The 18763-nt window shown below is 43.3% G+C and overlaps 1 protein-coding gene across 1 annotated transcript in view; it reads right to left on the bottom strand.

The window, feature by feature from the left end:
• The window catches only part of Znf366 (zinc finger protein 366), a 62272-nt gene extending 49606 nt beyond the window's left edge, over positions 1–12666 (bottom strand). Inside the window, exon 1 of the mRNA XM_013015949.1 lies at positions 12581–12666. The gene's annotated coding sequence lies outside the window, so the exon portion shown is untranslated. The remainder of the gene's footprint in view (positions 1–12580) is intronic.
• Between the last annotated feature and the right edge of the window lie 6097 nt (positions 12667–18763).

Raw genomic sequence — 18763 nt, forward strand, 5'->3', positions numbered from 1 at the left:
ACTTCTGCAAGAGTGATGGAGACCATCAGATGTCACATTTTAGGTTCCTCTCTGGCTCCTCTTCATTCCTCTCTGGAATGTCAATAGGGCCACTGGTATTGCTTTGGCTAAATCACTGAGAGTGACTCATCGAACATCTTAATCCATTAGGCCATCAAACTATGTAATACTTTTTTAAAGTTTTTAAATCTACTTCAGAGAAAAAAAGTTACCACCTAAAATTACTCTAGAAAGCCATATCTGAGTTGAAGTCAAAGAGTTAATCATAATCAGTTCAGGAGGTGCTCATTAGCGTGAAGAACCTCCAAATGGCTGAAAGTTTTGGGTCAGTGGGGAGAAAAGAGGAATGGGATATAGATGGGCCATTGCTGGAGAAGCCTCTACCTTTAAAGATGGTTTTGGAAACAAGAGGCAAGCAGAACCACTCTTGATGGGAGAGGACACATGTAGACACAGGAGTTGACAAAGGAGAGCAGTCATCCAAAAGATGTGTGCTAAGAATCTGAGCTGGGTGTGGAGGGTCAGTGGTGAGGAAGCAGTCATGCGCTTGATTGTCACACAGGGGAGAAGGTGATGGTGGTGGTGGTGGTAGATGAGTTTGCAATATGCCGTGAACATTGTGGTATGAATCACAGAACTTGGTCATCCCTGCCTATCACTAATCACTAGATACCACTAGTGCCCCTGGTCATTGTAATAACCAAAAAGCTCTGGGTGATCCTGAAGTGCCCCAGTTGAGGACCGGTAGCCTTGCTGTAGTTGATAGAACAGAGTTCACAGATGACCAAAAAAGGATGCCACTAATGGGAGGAGGAGCCAAAGTGATGCTGGCTTTGAGAACTTCTTTGTCGTCTGTATCTTCCCCTAATCTGTGGACTTAACAATCCAAAGGAAAGAAGTCCAGGTATAAGTGCTCAAATGATATCGAATTCAACTGGATGCTTTGTGGGTTGAATACAATCACTTGAAAAAGGAGGATAAAGTTCCAAGGCATGGAGTTTGTTTAGAAACCATTTTCAGACATTCTTTGTTTGTAATTGGCCTAGTAAATATTATTGGATTCCTGTAAACTGTCTGCTGCCAATAGAAAAGGAGGGTTTAAATGACTAAAGATACATCATCTTAGAATTCATGTTGTCTGGCTATCCAGGGATCTAGCACACCAAACTGGACCTCTTTTCTTCACTTTTAGGTTGAACGCGATTACTGGGGAGAAGAGGAAGGATGATGAAAGGGACATTCCTATTACATGTTTGGAGCACAAAGTGTTGATAAAGCCAAATTTCTGTTTTGTTTAAGTGTGTTACATTATAGGGACTGAGAAATATAGAAGGGACATAACCTTAGAAGTTAGGTAGCTCCTGAGTTCAATTCTCTCTCCTTACCAACTATAGCAAGTTTCTTAATCACTGGACCTCAGTTTTCTCATCTGGAAAAATAATAATCTTGCAAGATTATTATGCTATTTCATAAGTGAAATGAATAGTTTCTGAGCTAGGCCTTGGTGGCTCACACCTGTAATCCTAGCTACTCAGGAAGCTGAGATCTGAGGATCTCGGTTCAAAGCCAACATGGGCAGGAGAGTCCATGAGACTCTTATCTCGAATGAATCACAGAAAAAGCCAGATGTGGTGCTGTAGCTGGAGTGGTAGAGCACTAGCCTTGAGCAAAAAAGAGCTTAGGGACAGTGTCCAGCCCAGAGTTCAAGGCCAAGGATGGGCAAAGAAAAGTTTCTGGTACTAAACCAAAAAAGGCACTCAATAAATAGCAGTTACCTTTGTATTTGGTCCCCTGGAACAATAGTAAGTAGGTATCCTCAGGGCCATGCAAAGGGAAGAGGAGGGGGAAGAGGAGGACCTGAGACAAGATTAGAAGTGAAGGTCTGGGAAAATAATAGAGTAAATCAATAACTATCATTCCAAGTTTCTTGGTTTTTCACTCCCAGCTCCTTTACATGGGCTTTCTGATGGAGAGCCCTCATTGTGGCTGTGGCCCTGAAAATGGACCACAAAGAGGCAAGTTCTGCTCTTCATCAGCCAAAGCTTTGGGGTGGTAAGGGGGAGGTCAAACCCAATGGCCAGGAACAACTTAGAGAGTATGCAGAGGGATGTGACCTGCAGTGGAGGACACACAAAGCCTGAGGCCTGGATACCTTATATCTAAATATTCACAGAGCTAACACTTGGAAGAACTGGATTTGTCTCATGTGATCTCTGGGGATCTCATGACAAATCCATGTGAATGGAAGTAACAAGAAAGCCAATCAGTCTGTATTTGGTACTGCCATTAATTTTCTGGAAGATTCTAGATGGCTCAAACTGGATCTTATTCACTGTAGGGGCCATAGGGCAAGCACAGAACCTACCCCACATGGGGCAACCAAAGAACACTAGCCATAATGATGACTGCCTGAAGCAAGGAAAAGTAGTGGGTGTTGAGAAGCCGATTCTTCATTGACCTACTTGTCTCAGACTGTGTCCAAAAAGTCTGTATCACCCTGCACTAACTTCAGGGAAGTTCATCTTTTGAAGTCTAGCAGCAGATTCTTCTCTCATACATTCAAAACTTCAAACTACATGTCATCCATGAATGTGTTCTATTTTTATGTCTTTTGGGGCCGATGTAAGAAATAAATTTAGTCATTTAAACAGCCTCACTTTGCAATCACCATGATTCCAAAATCAACTGCATCTGTAAGGTGGTCGATGTCATAACGCTACAGAACTATCCTCAGGATGATCTGAAAGTGAAATTTTCAACTGGCTGAACATTGAGTTGGCCATTTCAACTTCCTTCTGACCCTCTGATAACTGTGGCCCTCAGCATTTTGGTTTGTGGCAAGACAGCCTTACTTCTCTGCTGCTTTCAGAGAGGCCAGTGGCCTTATTTCCCCTTATGGTTGGTGATGAGGGGTAAAGAACAGGCTTTCCATGAGCTCCAAGCCCATGCTCCTGCCCACTAGTTCAGAAAGGCAAGTGTCAATGCATGTCACACAGAAGCAATGGACTTGCAAAGTCTACTGAACTCAAAGACCAGAAATACCTTCATCTTTCCAGAGTGGGTTCACTCCAGCCAACTGTCTCCAACTTGGTATCTACAGAGAGTCCACTTCCTCACTGGCTGCCTGTGGCCCAGAGATGGGAACATCTGGAAGGACCTTTGCCTCCTCTCTACATTTTCAGTTACTGATTACTTCAACCCCACTTCCACGATGTGACCCACACAGTGGCAAGTGGCGCCTAACACAGAGTGCTTGCTGAGTGTTGACTATGGAACACGGAACGTGGGAAAGAGGTCACATGCCAACACTCAGGTGACAGTCACAGCACCCCCTGAGGGAGCCAATGAGCAAAGAACACGGAGGCTCAGCAAGCTGCCCACTGCCATAGAGACAGTCAGAAAAGGAACCAGATGTTATTTTGGAGATGGTTATTAAAAAGTAATTAAATAGCAACAATAAATACTTCCAGACTTTCTAGAGTTTGATTGAATACACAAACTACAAACTGGAGCAATTGAAGAATGGAAAAGCTTGTTGCCAACCAGAAGGCCTATTCCATTCAAAATGCCCCCTGCAATTAGTGAAAGTTCCTAGACTTCTCTGCTCTAGTATCCTCTTAATTTATTTGAAAAACACACCTATTTTAATCTGGTTGCTGGTGGCTCACACCTGCAATCTTGGCTACTCAGGAGGCTAAGACCAGGGGATCATAGCTCAAAGTCAGCCCAGGCAGGAAAGTTCATGAGACTCATCTCCAATTAACCACCAAAAAGCCAGAAGTGGCTGAAGTGGTAGAGTACCAGCCCTTGAGCCAAAATTCTAAGGGACAGCACCTAAGCCCTGAGTTCAAACCTTAGTATACACACACACACACACACACACACACACACACACACACACACACGCTTGTGACTTTGTGGTGGTTAATTGGAGATAAGAGTCTCACGAGCTTTCTTGTTTGGGCTGGCTTTGAATACGGTCCTCAGATGTCAGCTTCCTGAGTAGCTAGTATTATAGACTGTTTTTATTTCTTGATCAGTAAGAAGTTGGTTGGTTCTGAAAGTCAACCACTTGTTTGATTCTAAAAGCAAAAAGCCATCAAAATTAAAAATGAAATAAAACAAAATAAAAAGGATATGTTCGTGGGATGTGTTTGGACTCACAGAGGTTGTGAAGTCATATACAGAATGAAAACTGTCTTCAACATGATCCAGTGTTGTGCAACTCTTTTTCCTAAAGACTAGGCTCTCTGTTCATTCTCCAATATTCCCATGGGTATCTAAGGCCCATACTGAAGCCTGGAGATAAGAAGGACTCTGTCCTTGAAGGCCTGGCTCCACCAGAGATGTATGTGTGGGGGTGGTTAACAGCACTGGATGCTAAGAGGGCTGTGGACCACAGTGGAAATATACCCACTGTGTGCAGGATTCTGCACAAAAATGATGCTTGGGACGGTCTCCTCCACCGCCTCTCCACAGGCTGGATAGGGAGACTGGATAATCTAAGTGGCCTCCAGGGCTTGGTGTGGCTCCTCCACCTACAAAGTCCAGTCCCAGCAGGTCCCTGCAGGTCCTAGCAGGGCCCAACAGGCACATCAGGAACATCATCTTGATAGTGTAGTGTTGTGCTCCTTAGCACTCAAAACGTGTTCACTTTTAGAGCTAGGTGCTGGTGGCTCACACCTATAATCCTAGCTACTCAGGAGGCTGAGCTCTGAGGATCACAGTTCAACAGTCCATACTGCAAAGTCCATGAAACTCTTATCTCCTATTAACCACTAGAAAACCAGAAGCAGAGCTGTGGCTCAAAGTGATAAAGTGCTAGTCTTGAGCAAAAAGAGCTCTGGGACCAAGTCTAGGCCACAAGTCCAAGCACCACAACCACCACCACCAACAACAACAACAAAGGTGTTCATTTTTTTAAGGATAATGATGGATAACTCCTCTTCAAGCTTTTTGTTCTGAGAAAACTCTCTGGGTGTGGCTGTGGAGAACAAAGTGCTTCAGATAAACAGTCAACAAGAACCAAGGTGTTCTTACACTTAGGGCGGCACTGGTAGGTAGCTGTCCCACAGAGCAGCAGGCTTTGGAGCCCTGCCTTCCTGTGGAAGGGGGCCAGAGCCTCAGCTGAGGGGGAGAAGCCACCCTCTCTATCCACACAGAGGTGTCGTTGGGTCTGGGCTGCAACAACCAGCAGCTATTCCCGTCCTCTCCCTCTCTCCTTTCCGCCCGGTTTCCTTTCCCCACCCCTCCAACAATAGTCCTCTCTTGATTTCTGTTCAAGAGGGAACGGTGAGTCCCCAGTGCAGAGGAAACTCTAAGGATTCTTTCCGCACTGGGAGGAGGGGGGGTGTGTTCTGGCATAACCCCCTCCCTCCTTGGCGGAGACCCCAGGGACCAGGTCCTCCCTCCTTCCCCAGGGAGGGGTACAGATAGTAGGATTCTTACCCCTTGCCCATTCTAGAAGCATTTCAAGAAAGAAACTGGCAGAGCTCTGCTCTCTTTCTCTCTCTCAATTTTAGATTTTTTTTTATATTGCCAAGGATCGAATCCAGTGCTATAATTTTGTGTGTGTGTGTGTGTGTGTGTGTATGTGTGTGTGTGTATACACACCAGCCAGTCCCTGGGTTTGAATGAGGACGTAGGCACTATCCCTAAGCTTGCCTTTCTTTCTTCTTTCTTTCTTTCTTTTCTTTCTTTCTTTCTTTTCTTTCTTTCTTTCTTTCTTTCTTTCTTTCTTTCTTTCTTTCTTTCTTTCTTTCTTTCTTTCTTTCTTTCTCTCTCCCTTCCTTCTTTCCTTTCTCTCCCCCCCCTCTTTCCTTCTTTCATTAGTGTTCTACAATTTGATCCACAGGTCCACTTTGGCTTTTTGGCAACTAATTGGAGATAAGAATGTCACAGACTTTCCTGCCCAGGCTGACTTTGAACGATGAGCCTCAGATTTCAGCCTCTCTAGTAGTTAGGATTACAAGCATATGCCATCAGCCAGTGTTATAATTCTTAAATGTTATTTTTTAACTGTGGAAAAACTGAACTCCTTTTTAGGATTTGTCCCTCAAATACTCATCCCCTCCCCTCCCTGGGGATTCCCCTGCTCTGAGCCACTAACTGGGGTCACAGGCTGAGCCTGAGTTTCCTCCCCACATTCCTTCCATCTGGTGGGGGGCAGGGGAGGGAGGAAAGAACTGGGGTCCACACTAGGAGACTGATCATTGGTGTTGGTATATTGAGGTCCCTTGGTATGGAGTTTACCCATTGAGTGTGACTCCATGAATATGCCTAATGCTGCTCAGGGATCAATAGAATAGGACTGTTACAGCAATGCCTTTGTTAATAGAGTGCTATTGTCTTAAGCAAGGTTAAAGTTAACTCTGTGGAGTGGGGCCTTATATTCCAGGGTCTGTCTATGTACAATAGTTCAAAACCCTGAGAAGGTTTCACTGCTCCAACTTGAATGTAAGACTGAACCATGAAGTGATCTTGTTTCTGCTCAGTAGCTCTGGGATGGGAAGCTAAGTTTCTGCATTTCAAACAAGCTTCCAGGAGATTTGTGCTACTGCTCTGTGTGTGTGCTGCACACGGTCCCACAGGGAATGTTAATATTTAAAACCTTAGTAGCCTCAGATGAGCCTGCCTCCTCAACAGAAACCAAATTGCTGCTACCCACTATTTTGTCCACCTTCATTGCCTTTAATTAAATAAAGGAAAGGGTACCATGCTCAACAAGGGTTTCACATTCCTCTTCCTGAATCCACCCCCATGGTGTTTTGAAAACAAGTACTATCCCTTTAATCGGGATGCACAGCCTTGCCTACAACAAACCAGAGAGCGCTGTGTGTAAATCCTGGCTCACAGTGCTCTTATTCTCTCTCCTTCTCCCCTTTCCCTCTCCCTCCTCTCTCCTCCTCACATGCACCAGAACTCAGGGCCTGGGTGCTATTCCTTAGCTTTTTCACAAAAGCTGAAGCTGATGCTCTACCACTGGAGCCACTACTTCACTTTTTTTGTGGTTAGAGATAAGAAATTTTCTTGCACAGGTTGGCCTTGAACCCTCTGTTCCTCAGAGTATAGCCTCCTGAGTATCTAGTATTACAAGCATGAACCATTGGCATCCAGCTATTAAAGAAAACATTTCTTATTCTTGCATCTCCATATCATTGTTTTACGTAGAGGGACTTGGATTTGGACAGTCACTGAGGACAGTTGTCACTGGGCTAGCTGTTTCTGAGCGTGCACGTCAAAAATTTGTGGTCTCCGTTCCTGCCAGGTGAACACTTCCATTTCATTAAACATCCAAACTCTTCATCAAGTGATTAAGGTAGACAATAAATCAGGAAAATCAGAGTCACTTTGGCTATAAGGTTTGTGTTACTCTTCTTAACTTAAGTAGACAGCTTTTTAATACCCTTATCAGTCTTTTAGTCTTACCACCACTAAGGGAAAAGAACCTAATTTTTGAGACAGGCTCAGCACAGCACACATGCATTGTAAAACAGGTTACAGAAACAACACTTTAGGAGATCAAAACTATTAATGCTTCTTAAAAAGAACAGAAAACATAGACAAGAGAAAAGGATATATGCTCACTTGAAGGTGCAAATTATGTAGACACACGTAAATTCAAAAGTGCTATTCATGCAGAATTGTACTATCTATAAATCTAAGTAATTGATCTTTTTATGTGTTCTATAGTTGTCCCTCAGTGTCTATGTTGAATTGCCTCCAAGATCCTACAGACTCTGAAATTCATGGATGCTCAAGTCTGTCGCATAAAATGCAATGGCATTTGCAGATAACCTGCACATATATGTCTAGATCATTTACAATACCTAATATAACACACTTGCTGTATACTGTATTGTTTAGAGAATAATTACAAGAAAAAAAGTCTATGCATTCATCACAAAGGCAATTATTTCCAAATAATTTCAGTCTGTGGCTGGTTCAGTCCCTAGATACAGAGCCCAAGTAAGAGGAGAGGCTCGGATTTGTGGTTGTGGTGAGCCAGAGTGCTTCACAGACTAGGACATGCTGATTCCATACACTGCTAGCTTCTGGGATAACAACTGGTGTATTCAAAACTAGCTTCTAAAGAGAACATCCAGAAGGGGGAACAACTTACACTAAGCAAAAGGAAAGAGATGTACATATCACGATGTGGAAGAAATAGTTGTATTGTCAAAGTTTATAGAATTCACAAACTTTATAGACCATGATAATGACAATTTGCCTTGTGAAGGTTAAATTGTGTTTGTGACTTTAACGAAGTATCACTGTCCCACAATACTGTGAAATTTGTGAAATTTATGTTATCATTTAATCCCAATTAAAAACTATATTTAAAAAGAGAGAGAGAAAAAAAAACATCCAGTGCCACCTATAAGTGCCATTGAAACCAGGGCGCTTAGGGCATGCATTTATAGTTCACATCAATGCTTTCCTAAAGAAGAACAGCCAGACTGCTCCCTAGCCCTGTCCATTTGAGAGAATCACAGATGTCGGCATGGGTCCCCCAGATCCTCAGAAGAGGGAAAGGCAGGAGGAGAGAGGGAACAGGCTCCAGATGAATTCTGAAGCACTCACATGCACATCGTCTTGACAATCACTGATGGAATCCATTCCTGTTGTTTCAGAAAGAAAACTGAGGCCCAAACAAGTAAAGAAATCCCTCAAGTCACCAGGTGGGGGCAGGACTGCAGAGCTCTGGCTTCTGACCTGTTCTTCAGGCACCAACCCGCCCTTTGCATGTTGGCACTGAGCGACCTCACTCCATTTTTTTTTTCTCTTCCTAAGGTAAGTGGCCAAATGAGTCTATTGAATCAGAAACTTTTATTCTAACAAGAACCTCAAATGTTAGAGTTGGTCTTGGTCCATTTTTGGTCATATTTGCTGGAGCTTTAGGAAAGTGGGGGAAAGTTTAAGAGCTAAATAAAAGCATTATTCTTTCTTGCTTGATGAGCTAACAGGTATGTAGGTTTTCAAGTTTGTAATGGGGGAAAAAAAAGGCATTGGATTGACTGGGACACCCCTGGAAATGACATGATGTCCTGTTGGTAGGGACTAGTGAGTGGCTCCCTGCTGGAATGGTTGAGAAGAGGTCACTCTGAGTGGGCTCGGCCCAGGGTGATCAAAGGTCACCAGCAACAGAGAGCTCCCGATCCTGGGGAAAGTAGGCAAAAGAGGTGATGAAGTGTCTGCAGCATGTGTACATATGACCATATAAAATAATATTTATCGAAAAGAACTCCAGCAAATGGAAACAAGGGGTCTTTTTTTCCTTTGTTGCTGTTTTTATTTTCATTTCCTTTTGTCTTGTATTTTCTTTCATCTGGCTTTGAGAGGGTAAAGCGGGGCACAGAAATGATGAGACAAATGTGAACAAATGTTGAAAATGAACTATACAACTTGTGAGTAGGGACAGGAGGGAAAAACTGGGAGAGAGTGAGGGAAGGGGTGACATTGTCCAAAAAGAAATATATTCTTTATTTAATGTATGAAACCGTAACCCCTCTGCACATCAACTTTACAATAGCAATAAACATTAAAAAAAAAGAAATGTCTACAGCATTATTTAGGAAATTTCTACAGCATTATTTAGGTCTCTCAATACATTTGTTTGTTTCCAGAGCAGACGTTTTCCTGCGGTGAGCTCTGATGAATATAACTAGCCTGCAATACAACAAACACCGGCATTTCTACCCTAAACAGAGACGAACATCAATGCAGTAAACTCCCCTAGCTTTTATTTTATACAGGGATTTGAGATTCAGAGTATGTTTACTCAACCTCTAAAACTATGAGAATAATCTTTTTCTCCCCACAACCTGGGTATGAGCAAGAGTAATGATACAAGTTACAAAGGACATAGTATATCTTCTGGATTTGCAAAAACACAGTATTCTGAAGTGTTAACATATGACTCTTAAAATAATAACTGAGCTGGGTACTGGTGGCTCACACCTGTAATCCTAGCTGCTCAAGGGGCTGAGATCTGAGGATCAGGGTTCAAAGCCAGCTCAGGCAGGAATGTCCATGGGATTCTTATCTCCAATTAACCATCAGAAATGGAACGATGGCTCAAACTGATAGAGCTCTAGCCTTGAGCAAAAAAGCTCAAGAATAATCCCCAGACCCTGAGTTCAAGCTCCATGACTGACAAAAAAAAAAAAAAATCACAACTGACACCAATTGACTCCTACCTTTTCTAACCCTCAGCATAACGCATACAGAAACCCTGAGACTCAGAGAGGTTAGAGACCTGGCATGGAGCCCACAGTTGGTAAGCAACAAAGCTGAATTCAAGCCCAGGTTGTGTACTGACCGACTGCACTTTTTGGTGCTCTGCTGGCTCTCATTCACAGACAGCACACAGTCCTGCAGGGAATGTATGCTGACATGATTTATGCTATCCATTGTGGGGTTGGAGGGCGTTAGATCAGTGAAGGAGCGAGTTCTTAGTCTGTAAGAGGATGTGAGAGACCCTGGGTTCAAACCCTAGTAACCCCAAAACACACACAAGAAATTGGCATTTTAGTTGTGGCAGAAAATAAAATAATGAAATCTTGTGTGAGTTAAGTTCTGGATCTTTCCAAACTGGAATTCCCCTAGTGATACCACAAAGGATCCTCTAATGACCCCCAAGAAGAATCATAAGGAAGGTTTCCACAAATGCAGTAATGAAGTAGCTGAGGATGGTTTTTGTGTTCAGTAGCTGGACCCTCTAGCCCCAGAGTATCCAACAGATAGTACCTTGGCAATTACTTCACAGTATAAATAAAAATATTGAACTTACACACAAACACACACGCACACACTTTAAAAAAAAAAAAGGAAAATAGCACATTCTTCACTTCTCAATCTTGAGCCACAAGGAAGACAGATGCTCCGTCCTCATTGTCTTCCCACCTTTTGTCTTATTGTCTTTAGGCACAACGAGTCTGCATTATCTGTCATATATTAGCCTGCATTTGATGTTTGCATTCAACGTGTGAAGCAAGAACGCAGTCTGTGCTGTTGTTTTAATTGGGCACAATATTAAACAATTATCAAGGAGAAATGAAACTGAAAGGAGAAAGTCAGATCACAGCCCTGTGTATTTTTCTGGGGTCATACTTGCTGATAAATAATGTAAAATACCCAAAACATTAGATATGTTGGAAGTAGCTGGAGCAGGGGGGAAAGCTGCTAAAACCACTCACGATGGGTAAGAGAGTCATTTTGTCTGCCTCTTTGAGTAGTCAAACGCTAATCACATCCTTCTTGATGTTGTTTATATTATTTATGGCGATACTAAGAAAAAGTCTTTTGAAGACAGAAAGGAGAAGAAAAAAGGGGTCTGACTAATGGAACAAAATCTCCACTAATGGTCCCTTTTTAGAGTATGCTCTCAGCCTCATGAAGATGACAGTTCGGTTTGAAATAAACATCAATTTGATTGTGGTTTAGAGTAATCTGGCTAAATTAATTTTTTTTACAAATGTGGGTCTGTTTATTTTTATTATGTTCTTCCCTTTACCGGGGAACTTTAACCACTGAATTTCATTAAAACGAATATTTAAAAGAGTATGCATGTCCACTTTCTTTCACCCATTCAGCACTCCGATGAATTAATTATTACTGTTAGTAAACACACTGGTCTTTCGGAGTGACCTTGCTGACCTATTTTTGGCATGATTCTGGCTCTCTGATGGTTTGTCATGAGAGAGTTCTTGGGGATATTGTCCTCTCTGACAAACTCAATGGAAGCAAGACATTGAAACCCCGGTTGTACATAGTTTTCTACGTCTATTTGGTGCTTGGAAAACCAGGCACTGGGTGGATGTTTTCCAGATGCATCTGTGCCTTAGGATTTTTACTCCTACTGACACTGGTGATCAATCTTAACCCTCCCATTCCAGTTGCCTGTTATTCTCCAAAACTGAAGCTTAATGCCCTTAAATCCTTGCCTTCCTTTTATGAGGCAAGTGAGACACCTTCTAGGGACAAGAAATCCACTCAAGTCACAGGTGGCACCTGACCACAGAAACCTCCCCATCACTTGGTACTATTTTCAAGTGACATCTCCTCATTTTCTCCCTCCTATTTTGGCGATGCATTTAGAAATGAACTCTTAGAATTGTACTCTTTTAAGAGAGTGGAGTAAGGTGCCGAATGGAAAGAAAAAGGATCAGAGAACATTTTAATCCAGACAATATATAACCAAACCCCCAGAACAGAGCTCAGCGCTTATCATAACCCTAAGACGGTTCTAAGACATAGCACTGAGAAAGACAGAGACCTTCAGTGGCATCCATCATACGCTTCAACAGCTTGTAGTGAACCCCAACACCCTGTGCCAAAATTCAGACTTAACACAATGTCCTCTTCAGCCTAATGCAATTGTGGTGTTGTTTTGTTTTTTCCCCAGTTCTCCCAGCCTCTGCCCTGCAAAGCATCAGAATTCTTTTTTGGAAAAAAAAAAGTACAAGTTTAAATTCTAGGCCGTCCATAAGGCACACCCTCTAATTAAGGTGTTTTCTGTGGAAGCTTCCATCCCAGAGACACTAAAATGCAAGTAGAAAGGATTGTGTGGGTCACTTACCAGCTCCTAGGGGCTGAGTGGTTGCAGGAGCCCCACCGCTTTACCTGGTCCCTGGCTCTCTCTGTCTCTCTCTTTCTCCCTCTCTCTCCCTCTTTCTCTCCTGTACAGATTGCAGGGAACTTAAAGAACTCTCAGGGACAGTGTTTGAAATGACTTAAGAAGGAGAACAGGAACAATACTTCGTTCTCTTTTTCTCAGATGAGTACCTTCGGGAAGAAGGAAGGAAGGGAGGGGAGAGGGAGGAAGTCAACAACCCTTTGCTTTCCTGAAAAAAAATAAGGAAACAGAAGATAGACATCTCATTTTCTCTTAAACAAAATGTTGGAAGGGGCAAAAAAAAAAAGTCTTTGAAAAAAAAAAAGGAATTCTTCAAATATGCTCTCTGCCCTGGAAGCTTTCAGGAGATGAAAATGCCTCACTGGCCTGGCTTGTCCAAGCAAATGGCGTTCCAGAAAGTCAGGCTCTCCTGAGCTTGAAGCCTGGGGTATCTGTCTTGCAGAACCTACACAGCCCAGAGGGAACAAATCATGTCTTGTTGGCTCTGAGTGGGGAAAGGTTGGTCCTTTGCGTGAACTGAGGCAAACCTGCAGCCTGGGAGCTGGCGTCAAGCCTGGCCAGACAGACCTTTCAGCTTCCCCCAGGCCTTTTGAATCTCTACATTGCTACAATTCCTCAGCCCGTGAGTGCAGATTTCTGCACTGCTCCCTGAATCTTTTTGTAGTGGACCAAATCCAGCTTCCATCTTTGCTGATGGACCTAAAAGGAAAAGATGTCACTTAGCACAGCTCTACAGCACATAGTAGCTCAGAACAGTTGTTTATACAATCCTCTCCTTCATATTCCTAAGGTTTTTTAGATGTAGCTATCTCTGGGGAACTAGAAGGTGATTTATAATTTGGTTGCAGAATGCTACAAAGCATCATGGGTGTATAGGCCACTCTTTTTGAAAGTGGATGGGATGGGTAAAGAAAAAGAATAAAATAAGGGGGAACATCGTTTACCAAGGAAGGGAGCCGGGAGTTCAGGGGTAGACAGGAGGTCTGCATGAGGGGGTTTACATTTAAGAATAGACTGGGCTGTATTTTCTATCCTTCATTCATCTAGTGAATATCATTGTTACCACAAAAAGGAACCAGCAATTACATTGTCCTTTGTGGCAGGAAAAAAAAAAAAGCCGAAAGCTGCTTCCTCATTTTACCTAATTGTGAAGAAAATGGAGTAGCGAGTTTTACCTGATTGAGTTCTAACAAAGGATGACAGAGGCGCTACCCATGAGGAACTTCACTTGGGTACTAGGATTTATCACATGGAGTGTTTCTTCCAATGTTTTATCCTGCCTATGTGTCCATTTGTCTGTCTGCTGTCTGTCTGTCTGACTGGGCAAGAGCATAAGTATCAGGGAGAGTATGTGATAGTATTCAGTAGGTTGTTATAAGCCAGAGCATTCACCATGACCCCAGAATTGGCACAGCCCATAGACTCCTGCCATGGGTGACACAACCCCAATGACAAATGAGAGCATCAGTGACCAGCAAAAGTCTCTACGCTTTGTAGTTTCTCACGTTCATCTGCCTCGCAGTGTAATTCCAGGACTCTTGCCCTCTGCTGGCCTTTCTCTGTATAGCCTACCTCTGCAGGAATGGGAGGTAGGAGGTATGTGAAAATGAAAACCCCAGGAAAGAAAGGAACTGAGACTTTCTAACAGGCAGTGACAGAGGAAAAACCTCAGAGAAACGTTGAGGTGTTACAGCATGCTGCAGAAACTTCCAGAAAAAAAAATGTATCATGTGAGTGAGGTGAGGTGAGGTGAGGGAGGAGTCACAGGGAGAGGAGAGGCATCAGTCAGAGGACAGAAGGAAGGGACAGGAAGGGGCAAGGAAGCTCAGGCCACACAGCCTTTGCAGGAATGAAAGCTTCTCCCACCACCTGAAGAGCCAGCCCCCCCACACCCTTTCCCCTGTTGTTCTTCCTCCTGCAGCCTCAGGCCAGGCCAGGCTGAGCCCCAGGAGTCCAGGCAGAAGCCAAAGGCTTTCCCTTTCAAGTCTGCAGAATGTGGGGACTGTCACGTTGGGCCTACTTGTTTTCTCCCAGCCAGCTGACCCTTCCCCCAGCCCCCCAAACACAGGCTGGCCAGCCACACCCCTTCCTGTAACCCTGCCTGCCAGAGCCACACACAGGCTTCTCCCTTTCTCCCTGCACTGCCAATCACATGAAGAGTCTGCCCTGACACTTGTCACTTTGCTGTCCACTTTGCTCTCCCATTAGGCGTGGAGAAAGAGATTTGTAGCCAGGCCACTGAAGCTGCAGCTGCTCCTGGCTGCTCTGGATGCTGCTGAAAGCAAAGGCGGTGGTGTGTGGTGTGTGGTGTGGTGTGGTGTGGTGTGGTGTGTGTGTGTGTGTGTGTGTGTGTGTGTGTGTGTGTATGGCCAGTGAGAAGCCACCTGTGTGTGCCCGTGGACGTGGAGGTGGTCCTGAGCCCCTTGGTAAGTCCTATGTATGGCTCCTCATAGAAAACACTGGAATATGAGAGAAGGCTGTAGTTCTCTAAGACTGGATGAAAGGACAAGGGGAAAACTTGGTCAAAACAATGGCATCAAATACTAAGAACCAGCATCCCAGAGATACAAGCTCTGCTTAACATACTTTTCACCTCCAATGTACCCAATTTGTATGTCATCAGTTCTGGCAATCTGAACTCTGGAACCATCTTTCACTTCAGAACTAACTTGGAGGTGGGAGATGCGGGAAGGATTAATATAGAACATATGTTATATTTCAGAAATGTGCCCCAAAAGTCTGTGTGTAAGTCAGTGAAACTTTCAAATGAACACTGGGACTAAGACCCAAACCAAAGACATTTGTGGCCCTTCTGACACTTCCTGTCCTCAGGGGCACTGTCCTGACTTCTAACACACCTCACGTGAATGAGAAGTGTGGACGCCTGAGGTTCCATGAAAGTGGAATCAGTTTGTGTTTTCTGATTTGGGGTTTCTTTGGCTTGATCTTGTTTTGCAAGATTCATCCCATTGCTGAGCCAGGCTGTGGTTTATTCATCTCAGACTAATAACTGGATAGTATTCCTCTGTGAATCCACCCAGTGTCTGTGTCTTCTTTGCTCAACATGGATGTTTGAGCTGCTTCTACTTGGAGATGGACCGTCTTCTGTAGGCACCACTGAGGGACTCAGCTTTCTCTGGAAAGAGGGTCCCCTCCAGGGACTCACCACCTTTTCATTTGATTTCCTTTGGCATCCACTTTCTCTCACTAGGGAAGCTTGGCATTGGAGGGGCGTTGTTTTTGTTTTTGTTTTGTATTGTTGTCAATTCAAATGTCTTTGGCTTGAAGACATAGTCGTGTCTGGGAGATGCTGTCAGACTTCCTAATGAGCCAGAACTCACCATTAGGGGCATTCTTGTTACTTCTGGAAGCAACCTGCTCTGTGAGTCCCACTCCCTGACTCCTTCATCGCCCCTCTTCAGTCTTTCCTGCTGCTCAGGACAGCACAGGCACAGGTGAAGTTCTATTATATTAATGTTCAAGAGAGTGGCCAAGTCCTCAGCCCTAAACTGCTCTGAAGCTTCCTTTGTTTCTTGGATTTACTGTCTTCATCTTGCCAAAGTCCAGTATTTCCCAAATCCCAACTCTTAAAAACATGAGACTAGCCAGGCGCCAGTGGCTCACGCCTGTAATCCTAACTACTCAGAAGGCTAAAATCTGAGAATCGTGGTTCAAAGCCAGCCCAGGCAGGAAAGTCCATGAGACTCTAATCTCCAATAAACCACCAGAAAACTGGAAGTGGTGCTTGTGGCTCAAGTGGTAGAGCACTAACCTTGAGCTAAAGAGCTGAGGGACAAAGCCCAGGCCCAGAGTTCAAGCCCCAGGACCACCACTACCAACAACAAAAACAAAAAAGCACCATGAGAATATTTATTTTTTTTCCTTTTTAGTTTTTTTTTAAGCATGAAAAGTTAAAATGATAGATCCATATCAACAAGTTATGGGATGGGGGGAGGAAGGCTATTGTAAGCACCCAACTTCCTCATTGGACAAGCAGGGTTAACACCATATTTATACATAACTACCTTACTGTGGGCCAAGCACTGTTGTAAACATTTCTCATGTCATGATTTTCCTGATGGTCACAAAAGCTAGTGAAATAAGTGCCGTTGTCACTGTCTACCAACCCCTCCTCCCTTTTATAGATGAGGAAACTGAATCACAGAGATGATACACTACCTTCTAGGTCACAAAATAAGGTAGGGTATCTAACCCAGGGAATTCTAGCTCAGAACTCTAATATTTAACCATGGAACACACTAAACCTGCCTTGCCCCCAAAACAAATAATGACTGACACATAATAAAACCCAATGCGATCTCTAAAACTGGAGACCATTATGTTTTATAATGTAAAGACAAAACCATAGGGCCAAGAGGCTCACTGGGTAATCACTTAGTGAGTCTGTTGATGGACTAGGGGGCTCCTTGCTATGTGTAGTTAACATGATTCTGGATATTTTGCCTAGTAGAGAAGAGATAGCACTAAGAAAATCAAACAAATAATATTTGAATGCCTAAGCAGTTACCACAAAAACCCGTGTGCAGAAGAGGAAGTCCACGGTTCAGAGAGCATGCAGCAAGGTACCAAACCTGGATAAAGGAGCTGTGTCTATGTCATAGAACAAGAAGTAATGCTCTTATTTTTACACATTAAAGTGAATGTGTTTAGCAACCTCCTTCTTAACAAAGTTGGCCAATTGTTCTACATAGTTATTTTTTATGGATCCAACATCTTTTCTTTGGTAGTTACAGACCTAGGACTCATATTTATGACTCTCTAGGAAGACAGCACTGAGCCTTGGTCTGAGCTGGGTAATCTATAGTCTTCTAGGGTTGTGTTTCAGAGCTTAGTGTTCCATGACCCTCCAAGGTGGCTGGTTCTAAGCAGAGTACGCCATGGATCTCTAGGGTAGTTGGTTCTGGGATGAGTGCTCCACGGACCTCCAGGGTAGCTGGTTCTGAGCTGAGTGCTCCACAGACCTCCAGGGTAGCTGGTTCTGGACTGGGTGATCCACCATCTTCTAAGATGCTTCTGTATATGGCTCTATGCTCTAGAGTTAATATTTTCCACAGAACATGCACCAAATCTTTCAAGTCCTATTGCTTCATACTCAGATCTCCACAAAAGTGAGAGCTAGGTTGCTGCTACTCTAAGAAAACCCACAATGTGCATCATTTCTCAATCTTCTCAATTTCTTTTCTTCAACCACATTACCATGTCATTTGATCTAGATTTATTTAGAGCTAAACCCAAACTTTTAAATTATCCAAGCAGGTAGTATAAAAGTGTTAGACAAATGGCCATGTATAACACAAGAGAGCAAGGTGAGAAGCAAGGAAAACTGAAGAATTATGAACCATTCAAAATGGATCTTGACCATGTGAGAACATAGGTCTAATGTGACAAGATTTTCTTATTTTAAAAATGTAAGACTTAAATCTGAATTTTTATGCAAATATCCTAGCTCAAAAATTTTAAGACAGAAAATAGACTGATTTGAGAAGATATCAAGGAATTGTTAATTTTGTTGGATATGGCAGTTCTCTTTAAGAATATGTGCTGAAGTGGTATCAGAGAAAGTGATACTATATCTGTGATCTGTTCTAAAATTCTTGAAGGAAAAAAAAAAGAATCATAAATGGGAGGGGAACCTAAGGTGATGGTCTTGAAATAAGTCCACAATTTCTTTGGCAATCCTTTCATTAAAAAATGACATCTAATTCCCCACCCTTTCACTGTGGACTGAATTTAGTAGTTGCTCTTAAGGAAGAGAATAAGGCAGAAGTGACAATGAGTGGCCTAATAGGCAAGTCATAAAAGGCACTGAGACTTCTTCCCCATTTGTAGTTTCATGGGTTGCTTGTTCTGGGGACATTATCTACTTATAGGCAGACTCAACTAAGCTACAGAGAAGAACACATATAGAGAAAGGGGGGCCTCCTGCTGACAGCCGAATGAGTGCACCATCTTGGTGCTGAGTCATGCAACCCAGTCAAAACTTTCAGATGATTGCAATCCCTGCCATAGTCTGACCGTACCCCAGTGAGAGATCCTGAGCCCAATTGCCCAGCTACGCTGCTCTTAAATTTCTGATCACAAAAACTATGAGATTATGTATTGATT

Source organism: Dipodomys ordii, unplaced genomic scaffold (assembly GCF_000151885.1).
Source record: "Dipodomys ordii isolate 6190 unplaced genomic scaffold, Dord_2.0 Scaffold28, whole genome shotgun sequence".
NCBI lineage: Eukaryota > Metazoa > Chordata > Mammalia > Rodentia > Heteromyidae > Dipodomys > Dipodomys ordii.